The sequence below is a fragment of the Plecotus auritus genome (assembly GCF_963455305.1).
Source record: "Plecotus auritus genome assembly, chromosome: 4".
Classification (NCBI taxonomy): Eukaryota; Metazoa; Chordata; class Mammalia; order Chiroptera; family Vespertilionidae; genus Plecotus; species Plecotus auritus.
Window position 1 is genome coordinate 98549891 of NC_137775.1, and position 26301 is coordinate 98576191.

At 46.4% G+C, this 26301-nt stretch overlaps 1 pseudogene across 1 annotated transcript; it reads right to left on the reverse strand.

Annotated features, from left to right (window-relative positions):
- Positions 1 to 527: 527 nt before the first annotated feature.
- On the reverse strand, positions 528 to 11779 carry LOC308246739 (peptidyl-prolyl cis-trans isomerase G-like; annotated as a pseudogene). Its single transcript has 2 exons — positions 11693 to 11779; positions 528 to 1227 (listed from the first exon to the last, which is right to left on the reverse strand). The product of its transcript is annotated as a peptidyl-prolyl cis-trans isomerase G-like (transcript).
- Between the last annotated feature and the right edge of the window lie 14522 nt (positions 11780 to 26301).

The following is a 26301-nucleotide window of genomic DNA, read 5'->3' on the forward strand; positions in this document are numbered from 1 at the left end:
GTGTCTCTCTCCTCTCCGGGCTCCGTGACCTCCCCTTGTCCTGCGCTCCTGCTCTTTGTCTACGGCACTCCGGGCGTCTGCTGCCATCACGGTCACACATCTGCTCCAGTCCCTACTTCTGCTTCATTCCTTGTTCTACTCCTGTAACTGTGTTTGCCTTTAGTTGCAGCACGTTCTCTGTTCTGAGACCACGTGGCTGTCTTTTTTCTTACTGTTATTACGCTCACGCTCATCGCTCTTGCTTCTAATGGTCTACCAGGGGTGGGCAAACTTTTTGACTCGAGGGCCACAATGGGTTCTTAAACTGGACCGGAGGGCCGGAACAAAAGCATGGATGGAGTGTTTGTGTGAACTAATATAAATTCAAAGTAAAGGAGCGGAGGGGAGAGCAAGAGAACCGGATAGAACAGCCGGATCCGGCCCGCGGGCCGTAGTTTGCCCACGGCTGGGACGCGAGTGTGACTTGCTGGTCTAGACCCCTTTCCTGACCTTCCTCTGGAGAATCATCACTTCCTTCCCCTTCGCATTCACAGGACCTCTCCCTTACCCCTTGACCTCACCCTCTTGTCTTCATGCCCATCATGCTTTGTATCTCTTTCCGTACTCTTTAACTTCTCTTTGCTTTTACTCCTACTTTTAGATTTGCCCCTTTTCTTCACCTTGTTTTCATTACACTTACCTGTTTTTTCCTCCTGAATTTCTTCTGATGTCTCTCTCTTTGCTGTTAGATTTATGGTCTTTAACTTTCTTTATTTTCCTTTTTACTTTTTCTGTTTGGACTCTAAGACACATGCCTGTGATCAGTTATTTTTCTCTTTTACTCTCACTGGGCTTCTTTGATTTTCTTTTATTTCATTTAACTCACTCTTATGCCCTTTATCCATCTTTCATCACGTGATACTCTCATGCTTTGAGCTCTTTGCACCTCTGGGTTCCCATGTGGAGGAGTCTCGCTACGTCTGAAAAAAATCCCTTGAGCGGGAGCTGGATGGAGTTGGGTAGCACCTTGGTCCTCTCCTTGAATTTTCCTGCCAGACCCAGTGATGAAAGTTGCCTCTGGCGTGAAGCAGGCTGGGAATTGGGTGGCTTGCACTCTGTCTCTGCTTTTCCTTTCCTTTCACCAGCTTCGGGAAGGCGTTTTCTCATTAGAAATCTGTTTTCGGGTCTGGGGGTCTCTTCTGGACAGACAGAAGACTGGGGTTGCACATCAAGATCCTCAGCCTTGTACTAGCCCGTTTGGCTCAGTGGATAGAGTATCGGCCCGCAGACTGAGGGGCCCCGGGTTTGATTCTGATCAAGAGCACACACCTCAGTTGCAGGCTTGATCCCTGGCCCTGGTTGGGGTGCATGTGGGAGGCAACCAACCGATATGTTTCTCTCACAGAGATGTTTCTCTCTCTCTCTGTCTCTCCTCCCTCCCTTCCACTTTCTTTATAAAAACCAGTGGGAAAATATCCTTAGGTGAGGATGAGCAACAACAACAAAAAAACAAACAAAAAAGATTCTCAGCTTCACTCACTAGATGCACTGCTCTCGCTTTCCTTTCGCTTCTTTTCTTTCTTGTGTTTTCAGTAATTCTTGTGTGTGTGTGTGTGTTTTCTTTCTGTCTTTCTTTTTAAAAAATTCAAGGCATTATTTTTTTTTAAATATATTTTTATTGATTTTAGAGAGGGAGAGAGAGATAGAAACATCAATAATGACAGAGAATCATTGATCGGCTGCTTCCTGCACGCCCCCTATCAGGGATCAAGCCCGCAACCCGGGCATGTGCCCTTGACCAGAATCAAACCCAGGACCCTTCAGTCCTCAGGCCGACACTCTATCCACTGAGCCAAACCAGCTAGGGCTCTTTTCTTCCTTCCTTCCTACCTTCCTTCCTTCCTTCCTTCCTTCCTTCCTTCCTTCCTTCCTTCCTTCCTTCCTTCCTTTCTTCCTTTCTTTCTCTTTCATTTCTCTTCAGAAGCACCTTCAGAATCAGAAAAATTGGAAGAAGACTGAGAACCACAAGCTATCTGAGTCCCTGATGCGGGGGAGGAGAATTTATGCCTTTTCTTTTCTCCTTTCTTAGCTTTGGATTCGGGAACTGCTCTCCACAACAGTGTCCATGCCTCAGCACCTGGTTTGCTGGTTGCATTGTTTTCTGGTTTGCTACTTCCCTCCCAATGTCTTGACCGGAAACCATGTGCCCAGAGACAACACCATGAGGAGTTGGTTTCCTTGTTATGAAGAACTGTGACCCATTTGTACCCTTTCCTCTGTTGACTGTTGACCAGAGAAATTCTTTGTCGTATTTAACAACAAAACTCTCAGCTTCAAAAAAATCCTCCATAAATAGATTCCCCTCCTCACCCACTTCCTTCGCTGAAGTCGCCACTCTGAACCATAAACTCGGACAACTCTGGGAAAGGGACAACCCAGAAGGCAGTGGCTTCTGAGTTGATTGGTTTCCTGTCCCCTTTCACCTGTACTGACAACGAGTTCTCGTGTGTTTGGGGGCACACATCAGAAAATAGCTCAAAGGCAACTCTTCCAGCCGGTTCATTATTAATGGCAATGTCAAAAAACATCATGGCTCGGCAGGTGTGGCTCAGTGGTTGAGCATCAACTCATGAACCAGGAGGTCACAGTTCAATTCCCGGTCAGGGTACATGCCCGGGTTGTGGGCTCGATCCCTTGTAGGGGGCAGCCGACCAAAGATTCTCTCTCATCATTTATGTTTCCATCTGTCTCTCCCTTTCCCTTCCACTTTCTGAAATCAATAAAAACATATTAACAAAACAAAATAAACATCATGGATGCCGAAGCTTCATTCCCATGGCTCCAAGATTTCAATCTTTAAACAGAGAAAAATCAAGGACAAACGGATCTAGTCCTTTTGGCTCTGCACAGTATAGGCTCCTCTTTCCAGGTCTGGCCCTTTAATGCCTTTCAAATCCAAAGGTGCCAAAGCCCACTCCTCGCCCCCCTCCCCCACAGTGCAGATCTGTGTCTAGAGCCCACACTAGACCATTTCTAATTTCTTAACTTGCCTCTTCTTAGTCATGTGACCTGGGGCAAGCGATTTAACCTCATCGTTTTTGTAAATGTGGAACCATTAGAGAGGTCATGGCAGGCGTCATGACACTTCCCCTGAAATATTTCAGTGCGTCTCTGCCAAGAGCCGGGACAGTTCCTGGTATGACCTCCGTGCCTCATCAACTTGGGAGATTTGACATTGACACAATACTATCTCTAAGACAGCGTTTATTTCCAAATGTCCCTGTCTCGAACTGTCCTTTGTAACCGTTGTTTTCAATATGGAGTCCAATCAAGGACCACACATTGTATTAGTTATAATGTTTTTAAAACGTTTTTATTGAACTATAATTTACATACCATAAAATTCACCCTTTTAAAGTCTAAATGCCAGTGGTGCTTTCATATAATCACCAAATTGTGCAACTGTCACTACTTTCTAATTCCAGAAAATTTTCATCAACCCAAACAGAAACCCTGTCCTCATTAGCAGTCGCTCCCCATTATCTGCTCTTCAGCCCGTAGCAACCACTAAACTACCTTCTGTCTCTGTTGTAGAAGACCAAAGAAACCCAGCAATGCTTAAAGAAATGGCATTACACAGCTTTATTACACAGGTGGCTCAGAGGAGTTGCCTCCTTAAGTCTGAGCAAACCAATATGGTGGAAGCCCTTCTTTTATCCCCTTTTTGTTTCTTTGTCCCCCAAATATGGATGGGACTTCCGGACCTTTCGTGGGCTTTGCAAAAAGCCCCGTAGGTTGAGATGGGGATCTTGAGATCATATCTAAGGGCCTGGCCTGGTGCCAGCACTGATAACCCCCTCCAGGGGTTGTATTGTTCATGGTTTATGGCCTCTGTAAAATGTGAGCATTTAGGTAACAGGTCTTGCAAGACCAGATTTTAGAGAAAGGGGCAGTGACTTAATTATAGGCTATCAAGAATGTACATTAGGTTACTGCACAGATTCAGATCGCTACCCCCCCCCCCCCCAACATCAGGGTTACATTGGAATTAGCCTTTTAGCCTTCTCATCTCTATGGCTTTGCCTATTCTGGGCACTTCATACAAATGGAATCACACAATCTGTGGCCCTTTGTGCCTGGCTTCTTTCACTTAGCATAATGTTTTCATGAATCATCTCTGTTGCATGCAGCATGTATTAAAACCTCATTTCTTTTTATGGCTAAATAATATTCCATTGTATGGATATGCCACATTTTGTTGATCCATTCATCAGTCAATGGACATTGGGTTCTTTCTACTTTGGGGCTTTATGAATAATACTGCTGTGGCCGTGTGGACATTTTGGGGTCCAGGCTGTTATTTTGCAGAATGCCTCTCCATTTGGATTGTCTGATTGTTTTCCTTACAGTGAGTTTCAGGTTCACGGAATCAGTTTTCATAGCCTAACAAGTGGCTTTGTCTTTCCGCTGAGCCCAGCCATGGCCCACATCTCTTCCAGCTGTTGCTGGCAGGTGGACCAGCCTGTGGGGGCAGAGCTCCGGGCCTCCCCAACAAAGCGGCGCTGTGCTCATTCGCACCGCCCGCACCCTTGCCGCTGCCCTCCCTGCCCCGTGGGCACAGAGCCTCAGAGCTGTTTCAGGCCCCTTGTGGTCGACCTGGCCTGGGGAAATCTGAGGTCCTGGCTGCTGCACACAACTGCCTTCCTTAGAGGCCTGAGGGTCATTCCCTGGGCTTGGCTCCTTCAGCCAGCGGCCTGCCTGGCCCCTTGCTTCTGACCCCACCAGCCCCCCCGCAGTCTCCCGTGGCAGCCGGGGAGGGGCAGTATACGCATCGCTGGGATGGGCTTCCTGTTGACAAACGCAGGCTTGTGGCGCTGGGTGTGGTGAAGGCTCAAAAGAGCATCTATCTAAAATTGGGCCCTTTCTGCTCAATGGCTTGGGAGCACGTGTGTCTTTGAGTCATTGCTGTTTTCTTTGTATGGGCAAAAACAACTCTTTCCCTGCCCGCTTCCTCTGCGCAGCCCCAGGCATCCCGCGGGATGAAACCTGCTGGCTTCCCTCGGCTTCCCTCCCGGACCTCTTCCCCTGATTAACAGCTCGGCTTTCCTGGCAAAGCCTGCAGTGTGGCTGGGGCTGCTGAGCCATGGCTGTTTGTTGATTTGTTAGAGCAGAGTGAGACAAAGCTTTTGAGACTTTCTGGCCTGCTGTGTGGCTTTGTACAAGTCACTTGACCACTCTGTGCTCCTGTGTTCCCAGCTGGAAATTAGAGAATGGATGACATCATCCTTTGTGGTGTTTATCCGTGGACTGAGGTTTATTTTCGGGTGACACAATGGAACAAGTGACTCAGCTGGAGGGAAACTCCTTCCTTGGAGGTACAGACATTTACCAATAGGTCAGGCCCCCTTTGGGCCTTCCTGGTAGATGGAGAGGTGATTGGGGAAAGAGCATAAACTTTGGAGCCAGGTATTCCCAAGGTCAAAACAGGTCTCTCTGTGTCTTACTAGTTGTGTGGCCTTGGGCAAGTTCACCTCTCCAGACCCCTTGTGCAATGGGGATAACAGCAGCCTTTTCAGGATTTGATGGAGAGATTGAAGGAGGTCTACCTGTAAAGTGTTGGGAAGCTTTCTGGAATGTAGGTGCTCAGTAAACTATTGATATGGACAAAGTGCAGCCACACAGGGCAGCAGTGGAATAGCTCCTTATAGTATGTCCAAACCCTCACTCTCGCTGTTGGCAAGTTCTCAGGCTAGGGTTTGAGACAGGTCGTTTAGTGCCGGGTGAACATCCTGAACATTTTACTGGGGTATCTTCCCTGGTAATGAAGGCCCCCTCTCTCTCTTCTTGCTCAGCCCAGTTTTCACCTCCTTGGAAAACAGAACCAATCAGAAATGGGTTTCAAAAGGTCCCAATTCAGCTCAAGGAAAACCTGGAGGTTGAATTGCTGCAGGGTGAGGCTGTGAACCCACCTGTGGGGCCTGTCTCCCTGGGAGGTTTGTGGGTTCCAGCCTCCCTGGTGGCAGGGCTCTGCGTGGGCCACCCAGGGGGTGAGATTTCAAGACTGCCCAGCCACAAATCCTCCCTGTCTTGTGGGCTAATTCTTGATAGTCCTCGAAGCCCATTGACTTAAAGCTTTGATCCCTGCTGGAGAGAGATGCCCCTGGGAAAAGATATCATTTAATCCTCTTCAATCATGTAGCCCTCAGTGTATGTGACTATAGCAAAAAATGCTGGTTGTCCCCTGTGTCATTTCTCTCCGTCTTCATTTTTAATAGAACCCCAAGTTCTGGCTGCCCAGTTAGAGCAGGGTTTCTCAACTGAGGCTCTGTTAAACATTTGGGGCTGGATGATTGTGGAGGGCTGTCCTGTGCATTGTAAGACATTTAGCAGCATCCCTGGCCTCCATCCATCACCACCCTGTAGATATTGTCAGTGTCCCCTGGGGGCCAAATCTACCCTGGATGAGGACTCCTGAGCTAGAGACTACCTTCCCAGCCTCCCTTGCAGCTAGATGTGGCCACGTAACAAAGTTCTGGCCAATGGCACATGACTTCACACACGCAGGTGTGTCAATGTAGGCAACTACCAGTTCCCTTAAAGGGAAGCGCGGCCTTCTACTTCTTTTCTTTCCTTCCCACTGGCTGGAATGTGGACACAGCGCCAGGTGGCAGAGCAGCTTCGGAGAAGGAGCGTGGGTGCCTGGCACTGATGCATGTGCTTAAACTGCTGTATCAGAGGGAAATAACCTTCTATTTGGAGTCACTGCCATTTTGGCCTTTGTCACATGGACCCTCAAGGTGAGAAAGAAAGGGAACTGGAGCCTCACACAGGTGAGCCTTTGTGATTTTCAGCAGCCAAACGCTCTTCTAATTAACATCATGAGTTTATCACCTCCTTTCCTGACTGCAGGGTCTGAAACAAGAAGCAAGGAGAACATGAAGGCATCAACAGAGGAATGAGTGACTGAAGCTGCCTCAGAGGAGCCCCTTCTGAGTTCTTGGCACTGAGCACACTGCTCTCGTAATTCTCTTAGTCACTCTACAGGAGCGGGATGATGATCCCTGTGCTTCCAGAAGAGGAGGCCGAGGCTTAGAGAGGTTGAGTGACTTGTCCACATTGCACAGCCAGCAAGGGGCCGTGCTGCTCCTTTGATGGAGAGACCAGCAACCACGAGGCTCCAAGCATGCCACTGCCTTTGGGATGACCTGTCCCTGGAAGCCCTGCTCCTAAGTCCACCCCAACATGTCTCTCCTCCCCTCACACCTCATGTCCAGCCTCACTCATCTAATGGTCCTCAAAGAGCTAAGACTCTAGCCTGGCCAGCATGATTCATAGGTTGAGCCTGGTCATGGTTCAATTCTGGTCAGGGCACATGCCTGGGTTGCAGGCTCAATCCCCAGTGGGGGACATGCAGGAAGCAGTTGATCAATGATTCTCTCTCATCATCGATGTTTCTAGCTCTCTCTCCCTCTCCCTTCCTCTCTGAAATCAATAATAATATATATATATTTTTAAAAAGAGCTAAGACTCTAAGAGGAAGCTAAGAAGTTGAATCTAGAACATATAACAAGATGAACTGTGGACACTGTGTTTGGGGATCATCTATAGAACCGGTCCCCTGAGGCCTCCAGCAGGGGCTGGGCTTTCTCAGAATGCCAGCTCATTGTCCCCGTCGTCTGAGCAGGTCATGCTAGGAAGCGCGATGCACTTACTGCCTGAATGGCACACCGAGGTCCCACGGCTGGAAAGAAAGACCAGGCTTCTCTCCCAGCCCACGTGCCTGGGGAGGGGTCTGGAGGTGGGAATCACCCTCTGTCTTGTTCTGGGAGCGTTTCCCCAGCCCCCCACACCTGAGACCCTCTCCAGAGAATAAGAACCCCTTCAGGACAGATGGCTCCTTCCTCAGGAGCTCAGGGGCATCTGCAGAACCAGAGGACAGGCTGGCACCTCAGGACCCCTCTGGACCGCCCCACCGTGGGGGCACCCATCAGTCCACCATTTCCAGGGACTGCCCGCTGATCAGTGGGCTTGGAAGTCTGGGCAAGAAGCACAGCTAGGAGCCCACACTTTGCCAGAACAGCCTTTCTCTCTCCCAGGAAAGGGAAGGTGGGGATAAACGGTTTTTTAACCCTCACAACCACTCATGAGGTTGATTCTGGTGTCACCCTATTCATTAACCAGGGGATCTTAAAGCCATTTTTCAGGGCAAAACGCATCCACAGAAGCACCTCCCACACTGTGAGGCCTTGAGCAGGTTGGTTCGTTCGCTTCTCAGGGGAAGCAGCCCTGGGCTGCGAGGCCCATGGAGCCACGTGTCAGAGAGGCTGCAGGCATGGTCCGGGCTGTGAGCGGGCCCTCCGTCCTCAGCCAGCCAGCTGGTGCAGACACAGGGTCCTCCTCGGACAGGGTCTCATTCTTCCACATTTGCGTTGTCCTCTCTGCTCCCTTTTCCCTCACTGACCACCCACCACTTTGCACAGCCTGCAGGGGGTCTGGCCGGTACAGACAAGGTCTCAGCTCTAGTCTGCCTCTCAGCAGCTGTGTGACCCCAGGCAAACCCCTTTCGCTCTTTGGGCCTCAGTTTCCTCTTCTGTAAAACGAGAGTCAGGTGGAGCTGTCCCCTTGAGTGCAGACGTCCTGTGATCAAAGGCCAGCAGAAGGCATGCAGGACCCAGGCAGGAGCGCTCACCCAGCTCAGCTGCCCGTGTAATGGCTTTGCTGAAAGGAAGCCCCTGGCCGTGCAAGCGGCTTTATCCAAATGTGTTCCAGCTCACTTAGATTACACTTTCCTCTGCTGAACTTCAAAAGGGCCACAAGGGTCCTCTGCACACAATTGCCTGCTGAACGTCAACACGGCCGGTCAGGCTTGGAGGGTCACCTCACGGCGCAGCGGGCGGGCTTTCACGGAGCTGGGATGGAGAAAGAGAAAGGAGACAGCTGGGGCTCACGTGGCTGTGCCTTTGTGATTTTCACATGGTTATCGTCTTCCCCTGTCTCCAGCTCAGATCCCAGAGACCGTCCTGATGGGGCAGCAGGCAGGCAGCCTCTGATAGGGTGAAATATAATCCGAGGGCGGCAGGCCTCATGCTCGGAGCCGGAGAACAAAGCAAATCCGTGAGTGGCTGCCGGTGGGGAAGCGTGCTGGCAGCTTTGTGTGTGGAAAGCGGACTTGGGTTTCAGTTGATGATAAAAGTTACTCGTGTGATGTGGCTTCCAGAGAAACTAACACGTGGGTGATGCATTCAGAGAAATATAGCATGACCTTGAAGAAGAGCAAGAATATTATTACCATTTATAAGTGCTTACTGTGCTAGGCACTGTACCTAGCCAGCTATATGGATTATCTCATCCGATCCTCACAATGCCTGAAGTAAGTTCCATCATGCTCTCCCTATATTTCTGATGAGCAAACTGAAGTTCAGAGAGGTTAAGTGACTTGCCCAAGGCCACACAGCAGATAAAAGGCAGAAGTTGATCAATCTTGGGTCTCTCTACCTATTCTACCACCAAAACAATATCACGTGAGGAACAATCGAAAGAGCAATGGTTGTGAGTCTTCAACTATTTGAAAGATGGGGGGAGGGGGGGGGATCAGATGCACCCTGCATTGCATTATGGGCAGAAACTAAGACCAAAGAGTGAGAGGGAACGATTCCCACTTGATGCAAGGAAGACGTTTCTGACAGCCAGCTGTCTGAAGGCCACACGCAGCCTCAGGAGTGGTTTCTTTGACTGTGGGGTGTTTATGTATAGCCACCCAGCAGGGAGGCAGGTTTGGTCAGATTCAAGGGCAAAGGGACCAGGTCGAGCGGCTGCACCGTAGTCTCTGGCATTCAAAAAGTCTCTTCAGATAACGGATTCCTCCAGGTGGCACTGGCGGGAACCCATCCCGGTGGCTTCAGGCCAAGCCGAGAACCAACCCGGCTTGAAAGAACACTGGCCTCAGGGTCAGGAGACCTGGTTTCTGGCTTTGACTTACAGCCCTGTGACCTTGGGCAAGTCATTGACTTCTCAGGACCTCAGTGTCCTCACTGGTAACTAGGAGTGAGGACAGAATCAGGTCTGTGGTCCTGAAACATAAACAGATGCTACAGAGGCAGCTGAGGCTCGGAGGTGAGCGCTGGAGAAAGGGCAGCGGAGCAGGCTGAGGCCGGGCCAGGCCACCTTCCGAGGAGAGGAGCCTCAGGGGTGGACCGAGGGCGTTCTGTCTTGGAAGTTAGAACTCAGGAGCTGGGCTGGTGGCCCAAATGCAAAGCCAGTTCTTGCATTTTTATCACAGAGAAGGTGCTAGATTAATTCTCTGCGACAAAACAAACATCCAAGGTGGGTTGTTGGAGGTGGGTTTTGTGTGTGGAGCTGGCGCCACTGCTGTGCCCTTCCTGCACTGAGACGTGGAGGTCGGTGCAGAGGAAGGAGGCAGGCCGGCAGCTCCCGAGCCATCCTTGCTTTGCAAGTAACGTTCCTGACGGCCTTTGTTTTTGTGAATGAGGAGGAGCTCCAGTGTCTGCTTTTTAAAATTCTCACCTGAAGATATTTCTCCATTGATTTTTAGAGAGAGTGGAAGGAGGAGAGAAAGAGAGAGAGAGAGAGAGAGAGAGAGAGAAACATCGATGTGAGAGAGACATATCGATTGGTTGCCTCTGGCTTACACCCTGACCAGGGCTGGGGATCCAGCCTCCAACTGAGGTGCATGCCCTTGACCAGAATCAAACCCTAGACCCTTCAGTCTGAGGGCCAATGCTCTATCCACTGAGCCAGACCAGCCAGGGCTGGTGTTTGCTTTTTGAATTGAGGAAAACCTGGGTTCAAACCCCAACGCTGTCACCCACTAGCTGGGGGAATTTGAGCAATTCACCTAGCCGAGGAGTCCATTATCATCCAGATGGGGCACTTTCAAGAATGGAGGGGAAGCTACTATGAATTATGCTGGGACAACAGCATGAATGGAGACTATCTGGGGCACACTGGGATATAGGTCACCCTGCTTAAGCTCCCAGCCTATTTCTGCTTCGAGAAAATGGACATTATGATGTTCATCTGCACGCGCTTCCCGCAGCTGAGCTGAAGATGCCGTGAATGGCAGCGCGCAGTGGGTGCTCTGTGGGAGGAGGCCTCAGGTCCCTGCCCCTCTCCCCACCCTCTGGGTGCTATGCGGGGCTCTGTCTGGGCCAGGCCTCCTGCGAGCCCTGCGTTCTTTCCTGGAGGGCCTGTGCCCCAAGCCAGCGAGGACTGGGGCCTCCCTTTGGGATCTATTTGCCTTTTCATAAACGCGGACCTGGGTTTTTCTTGGCGAGGCCCTTCTGCTCACAGCTCAGGGATTGTACTTGAAGCATTCGCTCCCGTGTGATCTGAATCAGGATCTACCAGGAAGTTTGTTTTCCAAGGCCTCAGTCAACATGTGGGGGTGGAAACACGGACCAATTTCAATGTAGAGTCAACTCCTTTTTAAATAGGGACTTTCACATTAGTCAGGCTTTCAAAACAACATCATGTTTAAACAAAATTCCATTTCCCCTTTCCACCAGCAGCAGCAGTTGCTGAAGATATTTCTGTTCCAACCGGAGGCTTTCCCAGCCTCGTCCGAGCTGGCTCCCCGCCTGGCAGCGCCTGGCTGTGATGTCACAGTGGGGAGTGTGAAATCGTTCTTCCTGGGCCTGGTTTCCTCTCTGGCTCCGCACGTGGACTTGAAGGACGGCTTGGGCCAGAGTCTGACTGCTGTCATCCGGTCCCTGGGCTTGTTGATTGCCTGGAAGAGCAGCTGCTCAATCCACACCTTCCAAGCTGCCTCCCCCGAAGCCATGGCACCATCCCAGGGGCTCCCCATCAGGAGCTCCGAGCAGACGGCCTTGGAGGCACCAGGACTTGGCATGAAGCACTTTTAACAAAGTATCATGGATCCCAAATGTGGTCACCCTGAGCAGACTTACACCGCCAGACTTACACCGCCCCCAAACCTGCAAACCGGCCGGGTGCACACACACCTGTCACCTCCCCTAGGTCTGGGCCCCCATCCGTGTCTACTCGGGTCCTTTCCCCTCCAGCTCCTCCATTCCCAGGCTTGTCCAGTGTCATGCCTCCACGTCGTGTCCTCTTCGCTGGCTGTAACACGTGGTATTTCACTTCATGAGCAATTTCCCTTCTTGAGCGAGTGCTCAGGAACCTGGCCGTGTGGATGCTACCAACAGCGGTGCCTCAGTTTCGGCAGGGGTAGAATGGGGCGACAGCAGGAGCTCCTCCCTCACTGGACCCGTGGGAGAGCTCAGTGAGTTCCTGAGGTAAAGTGCTCAGTGCTGTTCGACATAGAGCAAGTGCTCCTTAACGTGGGCTGTTTTATGATGAATCCCCACCACAACCCATGCGATGGGGACCGAGTATCCCCACTGGCAAATGAGGGCCTGAGCCTTGGAAAGATGAAGTGATGGGCCCAGGCCAGGTGCTGAATGCTGGGCAGTAAGCATGCTTTGGCAAGTCTGGGGCCCTGCTCTCTGTGACATGAGTCTGGGTTAAATCCCAATTCGGTTGCTTTTGCATATATTTATAGACACCAATGTGCCAGGCCTTGTGCCAGGATCCAAGGAGCCAGCAGGGAGCCCCGCCCAGCATCCGGCCCCATCCAGGCAGGCGGCTCTGGACTAGGCACGGTTAATCTCCAGCCATCCCCACTGGCTTCACCTGGCTCATTAAAACCAGACACATTATGAGTTTATTTAGCATCTGCAGAGAGCGTCTTTCATCTTCAAAGGCTTCCCGAAGCACCAACCAATTAATCCTTACAACACCCCTCATCTTGCAGACAAATATTTATCCTCATTTCATACCCAGGAAAACAAAGGCACAGAGAAGAGAGCAGACAGGGCGGGCGCAGGACAGCAGAGAAGCCTGGAGCCCCGGCCCCGGGCTGCCCAGTCCCTCTGGATGGAGGCTGAAGGGACATGCTCCCCAGAATATCTTTGATTTTTTAATGGAAGCAGAACCTTTTGCAAGTTCAGAAGAATTAGATTTCTTTAAGAGTAACCTGCAGGAAATACATTAAAAACACATTCTATCAGTTACAAATCTTAATGTCACCAGCCAAGGATGAGGGAATTAATGCCGGGCCCCAAAATACATATAGTCAGCAACTCGGGGCAGGGCAGAGACGATTTATAGAGTGCGAGGTCTGGCCGTCTGGCGCAGGCAGCTGAGCTCAGCGGTGGAATGGAAACAGAGCTGTTTTCAGATGGGCGGAGTGGGGAGGCTTCGAGGGGGCTCGGGTTCAATCATTGTTCCCCATTTCTTCTCCGTGTGATTTTCTTTAGTGCTCTAAAGGCCAGGTCTGATCTGTCATGAGAAAACAGCTTTCATTAACATAAGCTCCTGTCAAGGGTTCTTTAAAAGAATCAACCCCCAGAAGTCAGTGCCCCCACCTAACCAGCCCCAACCCCGATTGGCTCCCCTGCCTACCTGGCTCGGACAAAGCGGGGCCAAGCCATGGTTCGGCTGGAGAATCTGGACGACGAAGACAAAACAAAAGTATAATTAATGTGGTTTCACTTCCGTTAGCAGCAGGTATTCTTTACTTTTATGTTGTAAAGTAAAATAGTTACAGGAAACCACATCAAAAAAGGTGTAGCTTAGCCCTAGCTTGTTTGGCTCAGTGGATAGAGTGTCAGCCTGCAGATTGAAGGGTTCTGGGTTCGAATCTGGTCAAGGGCAAATGCCTGGGTTGTGGGCTTGATCCCCAGTGGGGCTTGCAGGAGGCAGCTGATCAATGATTCTCTGTCATTATTGATGTTTCTGTCTCTCTCTCCCTCTCCCTTCCTCTCTGAAATCAATACACACACACACACACATACACACACACACACACGCATGCACACACACGCGTGTGTGTGTGGCTTAGTAAGTTATGATAAGGGAAACAGTGCAGGTCTTTTAACTTGCTTTAATTTTTGAATTCAGCACTGTATTTCGTCAAACAGGAATCTAACTCATCCTTGGGAAAATCTCCAATCTCAGGGGTGTAATGTGCTCATTTGAGGCAGGAAAGTGACCTAGAAAACTCTATACAGCATTCAGCTGTTAGCTTAGGGCAGCCGTGGGCAAACTACGGCCCACGGGCCGAATCCGGCCCGTTCGGCTGTTCTATTCGGCCCGCGGAGCCGAAAGAGCAGAGGGTTCTCTTGCTCTCCCCTCTGCTCCTTTACTTTGAATTTATATTAGTTCACACAAACACTCCATCCATGCTTCTGTTCCGGCCCTCCGGTCCAGTTTAAGAACCCATTGTGGCCCTCAATTCAAAAAGTTTGCCCACCCCTGGCTTAGGGCTACGTTCCCTGCCACGTGCTTGCTGCTCAGAGAGGGGATTAAAGGACTCTGTGGCCACGCCGAATCCCACAGGCAGAGATGGACTTGGTCCCCAGCATGTTCCCACCACTGGCCTCTCTTGTCAAAAGCCACAGGGTATCCCCCCTGGGGCTGGGCAAGTATTTGTGGCCTTTCTGCTGCAGGGAAAGGTGAGCGGGCATTGCATCACATCCCCTTCCTTTACAGGCGAGGGGCCTGAGGCCACATGTCTAATCTGAGGTCATTCACTAGTGTGAGAGCCAGGAAGGAGAGCCGGTGGGTCGCAAGACTCCCTGTCCATGGCTCTTTGGCACACCCCTGTGCACTTTCTCAGGCTCTGCGCCACCTGGATCAGCCACTGCTATCAGGAACTGGTAACCAGCACTTCCAATAAGCCCAAGGGCCCGGGATTTGCCTGGGGTTGAGGTTTGGGGTTCCTGGAACACGAGGTTTTCAACCTGGGGCAGTCCGAGGCAGACCGGCACAAGCTGGCCCCCCTGCTGGGCTGTGTCCATGAACTGACGCCCATCATGTTGACTTACCAGTAGGCACTCAACGTGTGGCGGGGGTGGAGAGATAGAGAGCAGGATGCGTTTGTCACGCTGCATGAATTGACTTGGAGTAAAACTGCAAATAACTGAGGTTTTTTTTGTTTTTGTTTTTTTTTTAATATATTTTATTGATTTTTTTACAGAGAGGAAGGGAGAGGGACAGAGAGCCAGAAACATCGATGAGAGAGAAACATCGATCAGCTGCCTCCTGCACACCCCCGACCGGGGATGTGCCCGCAACCAAGGTACATGCCCTTGACCGGAATCGAACCCGGGACCCTTCAGTCCGCAGGCCGACGCTCTATCCACTGAGCCAAACCGGCTTCGGCAATAACTGAGGTTTTTTTAAAGCTACCGAAGGAAAAGTAGACAACACTTGGAGCATGCTTTATAATTTTAATGCATTTTCATATTCCAAATCTTAATTATTTGGGCCTTTAAGGCAATGATGTCTGATTAAAGTCATTTTTTACAAAGTGGGGACTGAGGTGCAGAGCGGCCTGGCGACCTGGGCCGGTGCACTAGCTGGGAGTGAGGGAACTTGAGAAAACCTGCTTCTCTGCGCCCGTTCCCCACGCTTCTCTGGTCAGGAACCCTGGCTGGAGGCCAGACCTGGAGTTCTCTCTTTATTTAATTGTTGGGAAGCAGGAAGCCAGAAGCTGGGGGTTTCTAAATTCAATTCCAAGGCCTTTGGATTAACACCAAAGTAATTCCCTTCCTGGAGACTTGCTGTTAGAAAAGAACCTTGTGGGGCCAAAGAATTGTCTTGGTTTGATCAAGCAAGGCTATTTGTTCACCTTTACCCTCCCCACCTGAAAGCTGAGCTCCTTCTGAGACAATATTCAGGCTCTCCCTCCCCAAAAGCCATTCGCACAGCCCCCAGCCCTGGTCACCGCTCTCCCCTGGCGCTGGAGTGGGACCTGCGCTGGAGCGGGACCTGCGCTGAAATTGGAGCTGGACCTGAAACGTTGCCTTTCAATGCCTTTCTTCTCTCTTGGGTTTTAACTGCTTTTTCTGGCCTCAGGGAATCTCTTGGAAGTTAATAAAACTTACTACATCAAAGGGCTCTACAACCATTACCCAATTAAAACCTCACAGCACTCCTGTAGCAGGTAAGCGTTATTAACCCCATTTTACAGATGGGGAAACTGAGGTTAATTGGTTTGCCCCTGGCTGCTGAGGAAATGAGTGTCCCAGCTGGCATCAGAACTGGGTGGTGTGCTCAGATCACCCAGGCGTGGTTGTTTCTGCTGAAATCCGTTTTTCAAAGCACCTTGATTCTTAAAGATTTCTTCTCCTTCAGGAAACATACCCTCGAAGGCTGCCCTGGGGTGTGTGGGGGTGGGGGGGTGGGGGGTGAGATGAGGAATTTCTCCAAAGCTGGCTCCTCAGAAAGCAGCAGCTCCTGCCTCCAACCAGGGGAGGTGCCATAAAATAGATGAAAGCTGAGAGTGCAGTGCAGTAATTTAGGAAACAATTTAGGCCTTTCAGAAATTAATGTGATTTAAAGATGCAGATTCATCCACCCCGTTGGCCTCCTGGGAGTGCTTTCAGTACCATCTGGCTCAATCAGCTCCTTTTCCTGCTGTGAAGCTCCGGGCTGTGGTGTGTGTGTGTGTGTGCGCGCGCGCGCGCGCGCGCGTGCGCATGCGGCAAAGGTTCCCGGGAACTCGCAGCCCAAATGAGAAGCAAAGACCTTTTTCTCTCACCAGCCACCTCTCCTCTTTTCCAAGCAGCATTATATCCTAATCCTGTGTATTCCTAGTGGGGTATAAAATTCATGTTCCAACAGACAATGCAGAGATCTGTGGCGGCCTCCACCTGGGCCCCTGTCCTCTCAGGCTGGGTCCAGCCAAGATGGTTGGGGTGTCTTACCCCATTCTCTGAGAGGACCTACAGAACCTGGTGGTGTCTGGGAATAAATCTGCCCAGGCCTGCTGAATCAGGAAGCAAAAAAAAAAAAAGTTTGGGTTTTTGGGTGTTTTTTTTTTTTTTTTTTTTTGGTTTGGTTAAAACTATCCAGGGAAGATTTCAAAGACTCAGGTGAGTGTTTTCAAAGGAGGGTGTCAGCACAGTCCTGACTGTATGAGTCCCCACTCCTTGCTGTTCAAGCCCAATTATAATCCACAAAGGCAGGATGCTGTGTTTACATAAATAATTACCAGATTTCGGATAGCCAGACGTGTTGCGGCACACAGGAGGCAAGCCCATAAATTACATTTGGGGAATTAAGGGTCAGATTGATTTTATCTCTGTAAATCCGGCCAAATTCCGGCAAGCTAAAGACTCATCCGGTTGACAGCCTGGGGAGGCAGGAGCCCCAGAAACCAGTGATCCTGAGGATGGCACTACCCCCCAACTCCCTCTGCTCCTCCTTGCTCCGTTTGCTAGCTGGCTCTGAGAGCTAAGGGGTGGCAGAAAGAACTGTCCTAACTTGCTCTTTGCCCAGCCTGCAAAGGAGGAAGGCAGGAAAGGGGTGTAGACATCTCACTGCTGTCCTCTCTTTCCTCCTGGACCACACAGGATCTCGTTCCTGAAACAACAGCAATGGTGTAGAGTAGCAACGGGAACCAGCAAGGCCGGGAGGGTAACAGAACAGAAGAGTACATTTCCGCTGAAAATGTCCCTCCTGCACAGGCCAAACCAGCCGTGGGCAAACTACGGCCCACGAACCGGATCCAGTCCGTTTGGCTGTTCTATCCGGCCAGCAGAGCCGAAAGAGCGGAGGGTTCTCTTGCATTCCCCTCCGCTCCTTCACCAGCAGCAGTGTTAACATGGCAACGTCGGGAAACACGGCCTCAGCTCCTTCTTCTGAGTGGGCGGATTTATATCCCATTCAGTAGAAGGAACAACCTCTCAATCTTCCAGAGGCTCCTTGTAATGCCCGCGGACGCGTCCCCCGACATAACCCTGGGAATGCGTAGACACATTATCGTGGTGATGTAGGGAGACACGCCCCTGGAGAGCACAGTATCAGAGCATTAGTTAAAAAGGAGACCAACAACACTGTTCCCACTGAAGTTGATGTTTTAAAGACCAAAAACCTTTCAACCCAGTCTACATTGCCATCTACATCTACGTCCCGGGCATAATTTGGAAGTTGCACTAAAGAAAATGTTTAATTTACTGTTTACACATTTTGTTCTTTTCTATTTGTTTTAGTTTTAAATTATTTTATTATATTTAAGTTTAATTTGAAAGGCTTTTGTACCTTTCCTTTGTTAGGCAATTTTATTTTGCCTTTGCCATCTTCAATATAAGGTATGTTATTGTGCTATGATTCCTCCATTTTTTGAAGTTTCAAATTATAATAATTAGTGTTTACATTCTTCTTGTTAAAATGTTTGAAATGAATAGAACTATTGAAATAATAAAAAAAAAAGATCATACCCTTTTATGTAATGATGTTTACTTTGAATTTATATTAGTTCACACAAACACTCCATCCATGCTTTTGTTCCAGCCCTCCGGTCCAGTTTAAGAACCCATTGTGGCTCTCGAGTCAAAAAGTTTGCCCACCCCTAGGCCAAACGGACATTTTTCATGGCACCGTGCAGTGGCTGAGGGCTCAGGCTCTGGGGCCAGAAGGCTTGAGTTTGAATCCTGCCTCTGCTGGCTACCTTGGGCAAGTGACCTAACTGTCCTGGTTTCCTTATCTAGAAAGTGGGATAGTGTTAGCAACACTCTCTTAGAGTGAGTGAGGGTTAATTGAAGTCATTCAGAATGAGTTCTCAGGACAAAACCTGGTACATAGTAAGTACTCAGTAAATGTTGGTTATTATTATCATTATCATTATTATTATTATTATTATTATTATTATTATTATTATTACTGTGCTAGGCACATGTGGGCCTCTGTGCTGAAGGTGGTTATGAGCTGGGTCAGATAATCACAAAGGCCATGACAAGGCCGAATGGGTGACTGGATATCAAGTGAATAAAAAAGACAAATTCTAAGGAACCAGCAGAAGGGTGAAATGCTGGTCAAGAAAAGGCTTCATGGAGGAAAGAGGCTGAGCTGGGCTGGAGGATGTGCAAGGTTTGGCTGCACCACAGGAGGGCACACAGATGGGGAGAGAGCCTGAGGCGAGGGGCCAGAGCCCTCAGCATTCACACAAATTAAACAAGTCAACGTGTTATGCAAGTCTGGTGCTTCTAGGAGTAAAGCTAAACCTCTTTATTTTTCATTCAGTTAGTTATTTTGTTAATCCTCACCCAAGGATATGTTTCCATTTATTTTTAGAGAGGATGGAAGGGAGAGGGCAAGACAGAAAGAAACATCGATGTGAGAGAGAAACATGGATTGGCTCCCTCCTACAGGCACCCTGACCAGGGCTGGGGAAACCTGCCACCAAGGTACGTGCCCTTGACCGGAATCGAACCCGGGACCTTTCAGCCCGCAGGCCGGCGCTCTATCCACTGAGCAAAACCAGCTAGGGCAAGCCAAACCTTTTAAATTAAGATTTCCAAATCAAAATGTTAGCCTCTCTTATCAAGAAATATGATTTGTGCTAACTTCACTGACAGAACAATATTACAAAGTGAGGGCAACAGAGCACAGTGTGAAGGGACTAGAAGAGGCATGGATCAATTTTTAAACAAACTTTTGTTTGGGCATTACAACGTACAAAGATGAATTAATGCAAGAAGAATTCAACGAATGAACCAACCATGTGCCCAGCACTGTTTTAGTTTTAACAGAGGATAAGAAAAAACTTTAACTCAATGAAGGACTTTTGCATCCAGCCAAGATGGAGCCAGAGTACTAGATTTTACTCTCCTACCTAAAACAATAAAAAACAAAAACTCCACAAGAAACCAGACAAAATATATGAAACAATAGTTATCAAATCATTTCAAGCAATGAAGGACAGTTCCTGAGAGTGGGAAACCAAACAAGGTAAGCACTACAATTGCCCACGTTTGCTGCCTTATTAGGATTACCAGTCTGCAGTAATAAAAACCAGTGAGATAAAAACCAAGCTGAGTGTAGCAAATTATTTGAGTTGAGGAGACAGAGCTAAAAGTCTGGGGAGACCAGGGTGGCCAGAATTTGCAGGATAGACACTGGAGAGGAGACAGCTGTGCAGAAATCTGGAGATCTGTGGGGATTCTCACTCAAGTATTCAGCATGATTGACGCATGGCATGATTGACGCATGGCATGATTGACGCATGAGTGTGAGGAAACTACTCAAGGCTGGAGAAAAAACATCTAAGAGGATTAGAGAACAGTACTAGGAGTTCACACAGAGCTGGGACAGTGTCTGTTCCCACCAGCCAGCAATGCTGGAAAACTTGGTTAGTCATTAGGTATTGGGTACAATACGCAAAAGGGTATTGCCTCAATAGTGGGGAATAGTCAGCCCTACACTAAACACTGCTCTGGTCCCACCTGACAACACTTAAAAGTAAGACCAAGAGAATCAAACTGTTTCCTAGTACTCTGAGTCCCAGAACAAAGCTCAGAAGATTTACAGAAATATCAAAATCTCCAGCACCCAACAAGGTAAAATTTACAATGTCTGGAATATAAACAAAGATTATCAGGCAAGCAAAATATTATCTAAGATGAGGAGAAAAGTGAAATCATCAAAATTGACCCAGAACTGACACAGATGTTATAATTAGCAGCCAAGGATGTCAAACCAACTATTTTTACTGTATTCCATGTGTTAAAAAAATGTATGATATAAAGAAGATGCAAATCAAATTGATAGAGATGTCAACTACAATGAGTAAGATGAAAATCACACTAGCTAAGGTTAATACCCAATTAGACATTGCAGAAAATTTTAGTGAACAGGGAGACAATAGAAACTATTCCAAATTAAACATACAGAAAAAAAGAGAAGTTTAAAAAATGAAAAGTGCATTTGTGACCTATTGAACAACTTCAAGTAGCCTTATATACATAAAATTGGAATCTGCCCAAAAGAGGCAAGAGAACAGAAAAATTATCTGAAGAATGGCCAAAGTTTTATGAAAAAAAGTTTTAAATTTTATGAAAACTATAAGCTCACAGATCCAAGAAACTCAATAAGCTCTAAGCATAAGACACCTGAAGAGAAATACACCGACACACATCTGATCCAATTGCTCAATACTTATGAAAAGAGAAAATCTTAGAAGCAGCCAGAGCAAAAGGACACATTATATACAGAAAAACAAATATAAGGACAGCTGCAGATTTCTCACTGGAAACAGTGCAAGTGAGAAGACAATGGTGCAAGATATTTAAAGTACTAAAAGAAAAATACCTCCCTCAATCTAATTATAAACACCCATCGAAAATATCTTCAAACATAAAGATCACCTCATATATAAAGGCTGGAAGAATTCATCACCAGTCGAACTGCATAGTAAGAAATATTCAAAGTCATTCAGGCAGAAGGAAATGATACCAAATAGAAACATGGACGAGCATTAGAAAAGGTAATACGTAAGTTTTTTTAAACTATGTGTATATCACTTTTAAAGATAATTGTCTGGCCTGGCCAGTGTGGCTAAGTGGTAGAGCACTGATCTGTAAATTAGGGGGTAACCAATCAATTCCTGGTCAGGGCACATGTCCAGTTGCTTACTTGATCCCCAGGAGGGGGCATGTAGGAGGCAGCCAATCAATGATTCTCTCTCATCATATATGTTTCTATCTCTTTCTCTCTCCCTCTCCCTTCCTCTCTGAAATAAATTTATATATATTATATAAATATATATAATAAAGATAACTGCTTAAAAAATTATGATGTATTGTGTGGTTTATTACATTTATACAAGTAAAAATGTGACAGCAAAAGCATAAAGGTCAGAGGGAGAAGTAGACATACACTATACTAAGATTCTTACACTATATTCAAAGTGGTACAATATCAATTAAAGGCATGAACCCTAAAGCAACCACTAAAATAACAAAACTAAGAATTATAGCTATAAGCCAACAGAGGCAATAATATTGAGTCATGAAAAAATATTTAATCCAAAAAAAGACAGAAAAAGAGGAAAAAAAGAATAAAAAGAAATGGAATAAATGTAAAACAAATAGCAAGATAATTTACTTAAACTAAACCATATCAATAATCATTTTAAAAGTAAATAATCTGTGTTGTATGATTTCACTTATTTGAGGTATCTAGAGTAACCAAACTCAGAAACAGAAAGTAGAATGGTGATTGGGCTGGAGGAGGGGGAAACGAGCTATTGTTTATGGGTAGTATTTCAGTTTTATAAGATGGAAAAGTCTTGGAGATTATTTGCAATACAATGTGAAAATAGTTAACATTACTGAACTGTACACTTAAAATGGTTAAGATGGTAAATTTTGTGTTAATGTGTATTTTACCACAATTAAAATCAAACCCAACCAAACAAACAAATAAGAAACACTTGTACTTCTTTGAGGTGATTTAAAAAAAGTAAATGTTCTAAATGCTCTAATTAAAAGGCAGAGATTGTCAAATTGGATGAAAAAGTAAGACAAGTTATATGTGCTTATAAAATATATGCTTTAGCCCCAGCTGGGTTTAACAGTTCCACATATTCTTATTGTGAAATAACATCCATTTTCATGAGTCCAAGTGATTGGACACCTGTACAGCAGCTCGCATGACATGGTCCAGGTTGAGCCTCACCGTCAGCCAACCTGAAAGGAGTCCCCATTCATGAATGGGACAACAATTGAGACCCAATTACAATAGGAGAGCCCAAATAACCCACAAAAGGGTACACTTGTAGAACATCCAGCTTAGGAGTTCAAGGAGACTGCACCAGTTGATCCCACAGGACATTTACTACAAAAGGCCACCCCATGGAGCCTGGGAGTCATAGCAGTTATAATATATAGAAACAAATACAAAGAGACAACTAAAATGGGGAGACAAAGAAACAACTCCCAATGAAAGAAAAGTATGAATTTCTAGAAAAAGAGCTAAATAAGATGGAGATAAGCAATTTATCAGACATAGAGTTCAGAGTAATGGTTATAAGAATGCTCAAGGAACTTAGTGAGAACTACAGGAACTTAATGGGAACTACAAGGAACTTAGTGGAAACTACAACAGCATGAAAAAGTACATAGAAACCATGAATAAGACCCAGTGCAAAATGAAGACTACCATATCTGGCATCAAGAATACACTGGAATTAAAAGCAGGCTGGATGAAGCAGAGGATCAAATCAGCAATTTGGAAGACAAGATAGAAAAACACTCAATTAAAGCAGCAAAAAGAAAAAAAAACCCCACTTAGAAAGCATGAGGAGAGTTTAAGAGAACTTTGGGACAACATGAAATGGAAAAACATCTGCATCATAGGGGTGCCAGAAGGAAAAGAAAGTGAGCAAGGGATAGAGAACCTGTTTGAAGAAATAATGACTGAAAACTTCCTTCACCTGGTGAAGGAAAAAGTCACACAAGTTCAGGAAGCACAGAGAGTCCCAATCAAGATGAACACAAAGAGACCTACACCAAGACACATCATAATTAAAATGGCAAACATTAAAGACAGAGAGAATCTTACAGGCAGCAAGAGAGACACAGTTAGTTACCTACAAGAAAGCTCCCATAAGGCTTTCAGCTGATTTCTCAGAGAAACACTACAGGCTGGAGGGAATGGCATGCAGTATTCAAAGTAATGAAAAGCAAGGATCTCACTAACTCTGCATGATGTTGCAGAAGTGAAGGGAACCAGGTTTGCTAAAGTAATTGTGGTGGTAGAAATGTATTAGCCTTAGAAGCTACTGAGGTGGTTCATTCTATCCTAGTACAGTGTAACTACCAGTTGCTTTTAATAATGATTCTAAACATTGTACTAATGTGTTTATTTGATTTTTGGCACTGTGTGGTAATAGGACAGTATCACAAGTTGGGGGGTGGGAAAATTAGCCTAAAATAATAAGTGCATGTATTGGAAATCTTATTACAAATAAAACACAACTCTGTCCTCTTTAGCTGTATTTTTAAGAATAACATATAAAAAAGAGAGAGAGAGAGAGAGAGAGAGAGAGAGAGAGAGAGAGAGAAAAGCAAGGATCTAAAACCAAGACTACTGTGTCCAGCAGGCTATCATTCAAAATTGAAGGCGAAATAAAGAGCCTCTCAGACCCCCCACCCCCCCCCCAAAAAAAGGCTAAAGGAGTTTATTACTATCAAATCAGCATTGCAAGAAATGCTAAAGGGACTGTGAAGAAGAAGGAGGAGGAGGAGGAGGAGGAGGAGGAAGAGGAGGAGAAGGAGGGAGGGAGGAAGAGAGAGAGAAAGGAACATAAGCATAAAGAAAAAAGGCAATAATAACCTATCAATTATGTGCTCCAATCAAAAGACATAGGGTAGCTGAATGGAAAAGAAAACATGATTAAAATATATGCTGTCTACAAGAGACCTACCTCAGAATAAAAGACTCACACAGGATGAAAGTGAAAGGATGGAAGAACACTTCCCATGCAAATGAAAGCAAAAGAAAAGCAGGGGTAGTAATACTTATATCTGACAAAATAGACTTCAAAACAAAGGTCATAAAAGAGACAAATAAGGTCACTAAATAATATTAAAGGGATCAATCCAACAAAAGGATATACCCTGGAAAACATATATGCACTCAATATAGGAGCACCTAAATATATAAAAAACTCTTGGTAGACTTTAAGGAGAGAATGACAGCAATACAGTCATAGTAGGGGACTTTAATACTCCACTGACACCACTGAATAGGTCTCCCAGAGAAAAAATCAACAAGGAAACAGTGACCTTAAATGACACACTACAACAGATGGATTTAATTGGTATTTACAGAACATTTCATCCCAAATCTGCAGAATATACATTCTTCTCAAGTGCACATGGAACATTCTTAAAGATAGACCACATGTTAGGCCACAAAATAAGTCTTTACAAGTTCAAGAAGACTGAAATCATATCAAGCATCTTCTCAGATCACTATGGCATGAAATTAGAAATCAACTACAATAAAAAAACCTCAAAAACATTCAAACACATGGAGGCTAAATAGCATGTTATTAAACAATGAATGGGTTACCAATGAGATCAAGGAAGAAATAAAAAACTTTCTGAAACAAACGAAAATGAACACACAATAACCCAAAATCTATGGGACACAGTGAAAGCAGTCCTGAGAGGGAAGTTTATAGCATTAGAGATCTACCTCAAGAAACAAGAAAAAGCTCAAATAAACAATCTAATCCTACAACTAAAAGCATTAGAAAGAGAACAAGAAAAGCCCAGAGTAAGTAGAAGGAAGGAAATAATACAGATCAGAGCAGAAATAAATGACACAGAGACTAAAAAGAAACAATACAAAAGATTAATGAAACCAAGAGTTGGTTCTTTGAAAAGATAAACAAAATTGATGAACCTTTAGCTAGATTCATCAAGAAACAGAGATGACCCAAATAAATAAAATCAGAATGAAAGAAGCGAAATAACAACTGACACCAAAGAAGTATGAAGGATAGTGAGAAAATACTATGAACAACTATATGCCAACAAACAGGACAACCTGGGTGAAATGGACAAATTCCTAGAAACATACAATCTTCCAAAACTAAAGCAGGAAGAATCAGAAAACTGGAAGAGGCTGATAACAACTAATGAAATTGAAGCAGTAATTTAAAAACATCCAGCAAGCAAGAGTTCTGGACTGGATGGCCTCACAGGTGAATTTTACCAAACATTCAAGAAGAAATAACACTATGCTCCTCAAACTATTCCAAAAAATTCAAGAGAAGGGAAGACTTCCAAGCTCTTTTTTTGTTTTTTGTTTTGTTTTGTTTTGCTAATCCTCTCCCGAGTGTTTTTTTAAAATTGCTTTTTAGAGATAGTGGAAGGGAGGGGAGGAGGGAGAGAGAGAGAAAAAAACACATTGATGTAACAGAGACACATTGATTGGTTGCCTCCTGCAGGTGCCCTGACCAGGGCCGGGGATCAAACCTGCAACCCAGTTATGTGCCCTTCACCAGGAATTAAACCTGTGACCCTTCGGTCTACAGGCCAATGCTCTAACCACAAAGCACACCAGCTCTTTCTATGAGGCCTGCATTATCCTAATTCCAAAACAAGATAAAGACACTACAAAGAAAGGAAATTACAGGCCAATATGCCTGATGAACACAGGTGCTAAAATTCTCAACAAAATATTAGCAAATCAGATCAAGCAATACATTTAAAAGATCTACACCATGACCAAGAGGTATTTATTTTGGGGATGCAAGGCTGGTACAATATTCACAAATCAATACATGTGATACATCACATAAACAAAATGAAGGCTAAAAATCACATGACCATATCAATAGACACAGAAAAAGCAATGGACAAAACCCAGCACCTTTTTTTGTTGTTGTTAATCCTCACCCGAGGATATTTTTCCATTGATTTTTAGAGAGAGTGGAAGGAAGGGGGACAGGGAGATAGAAACATCAATGTGAGAGAGACACAT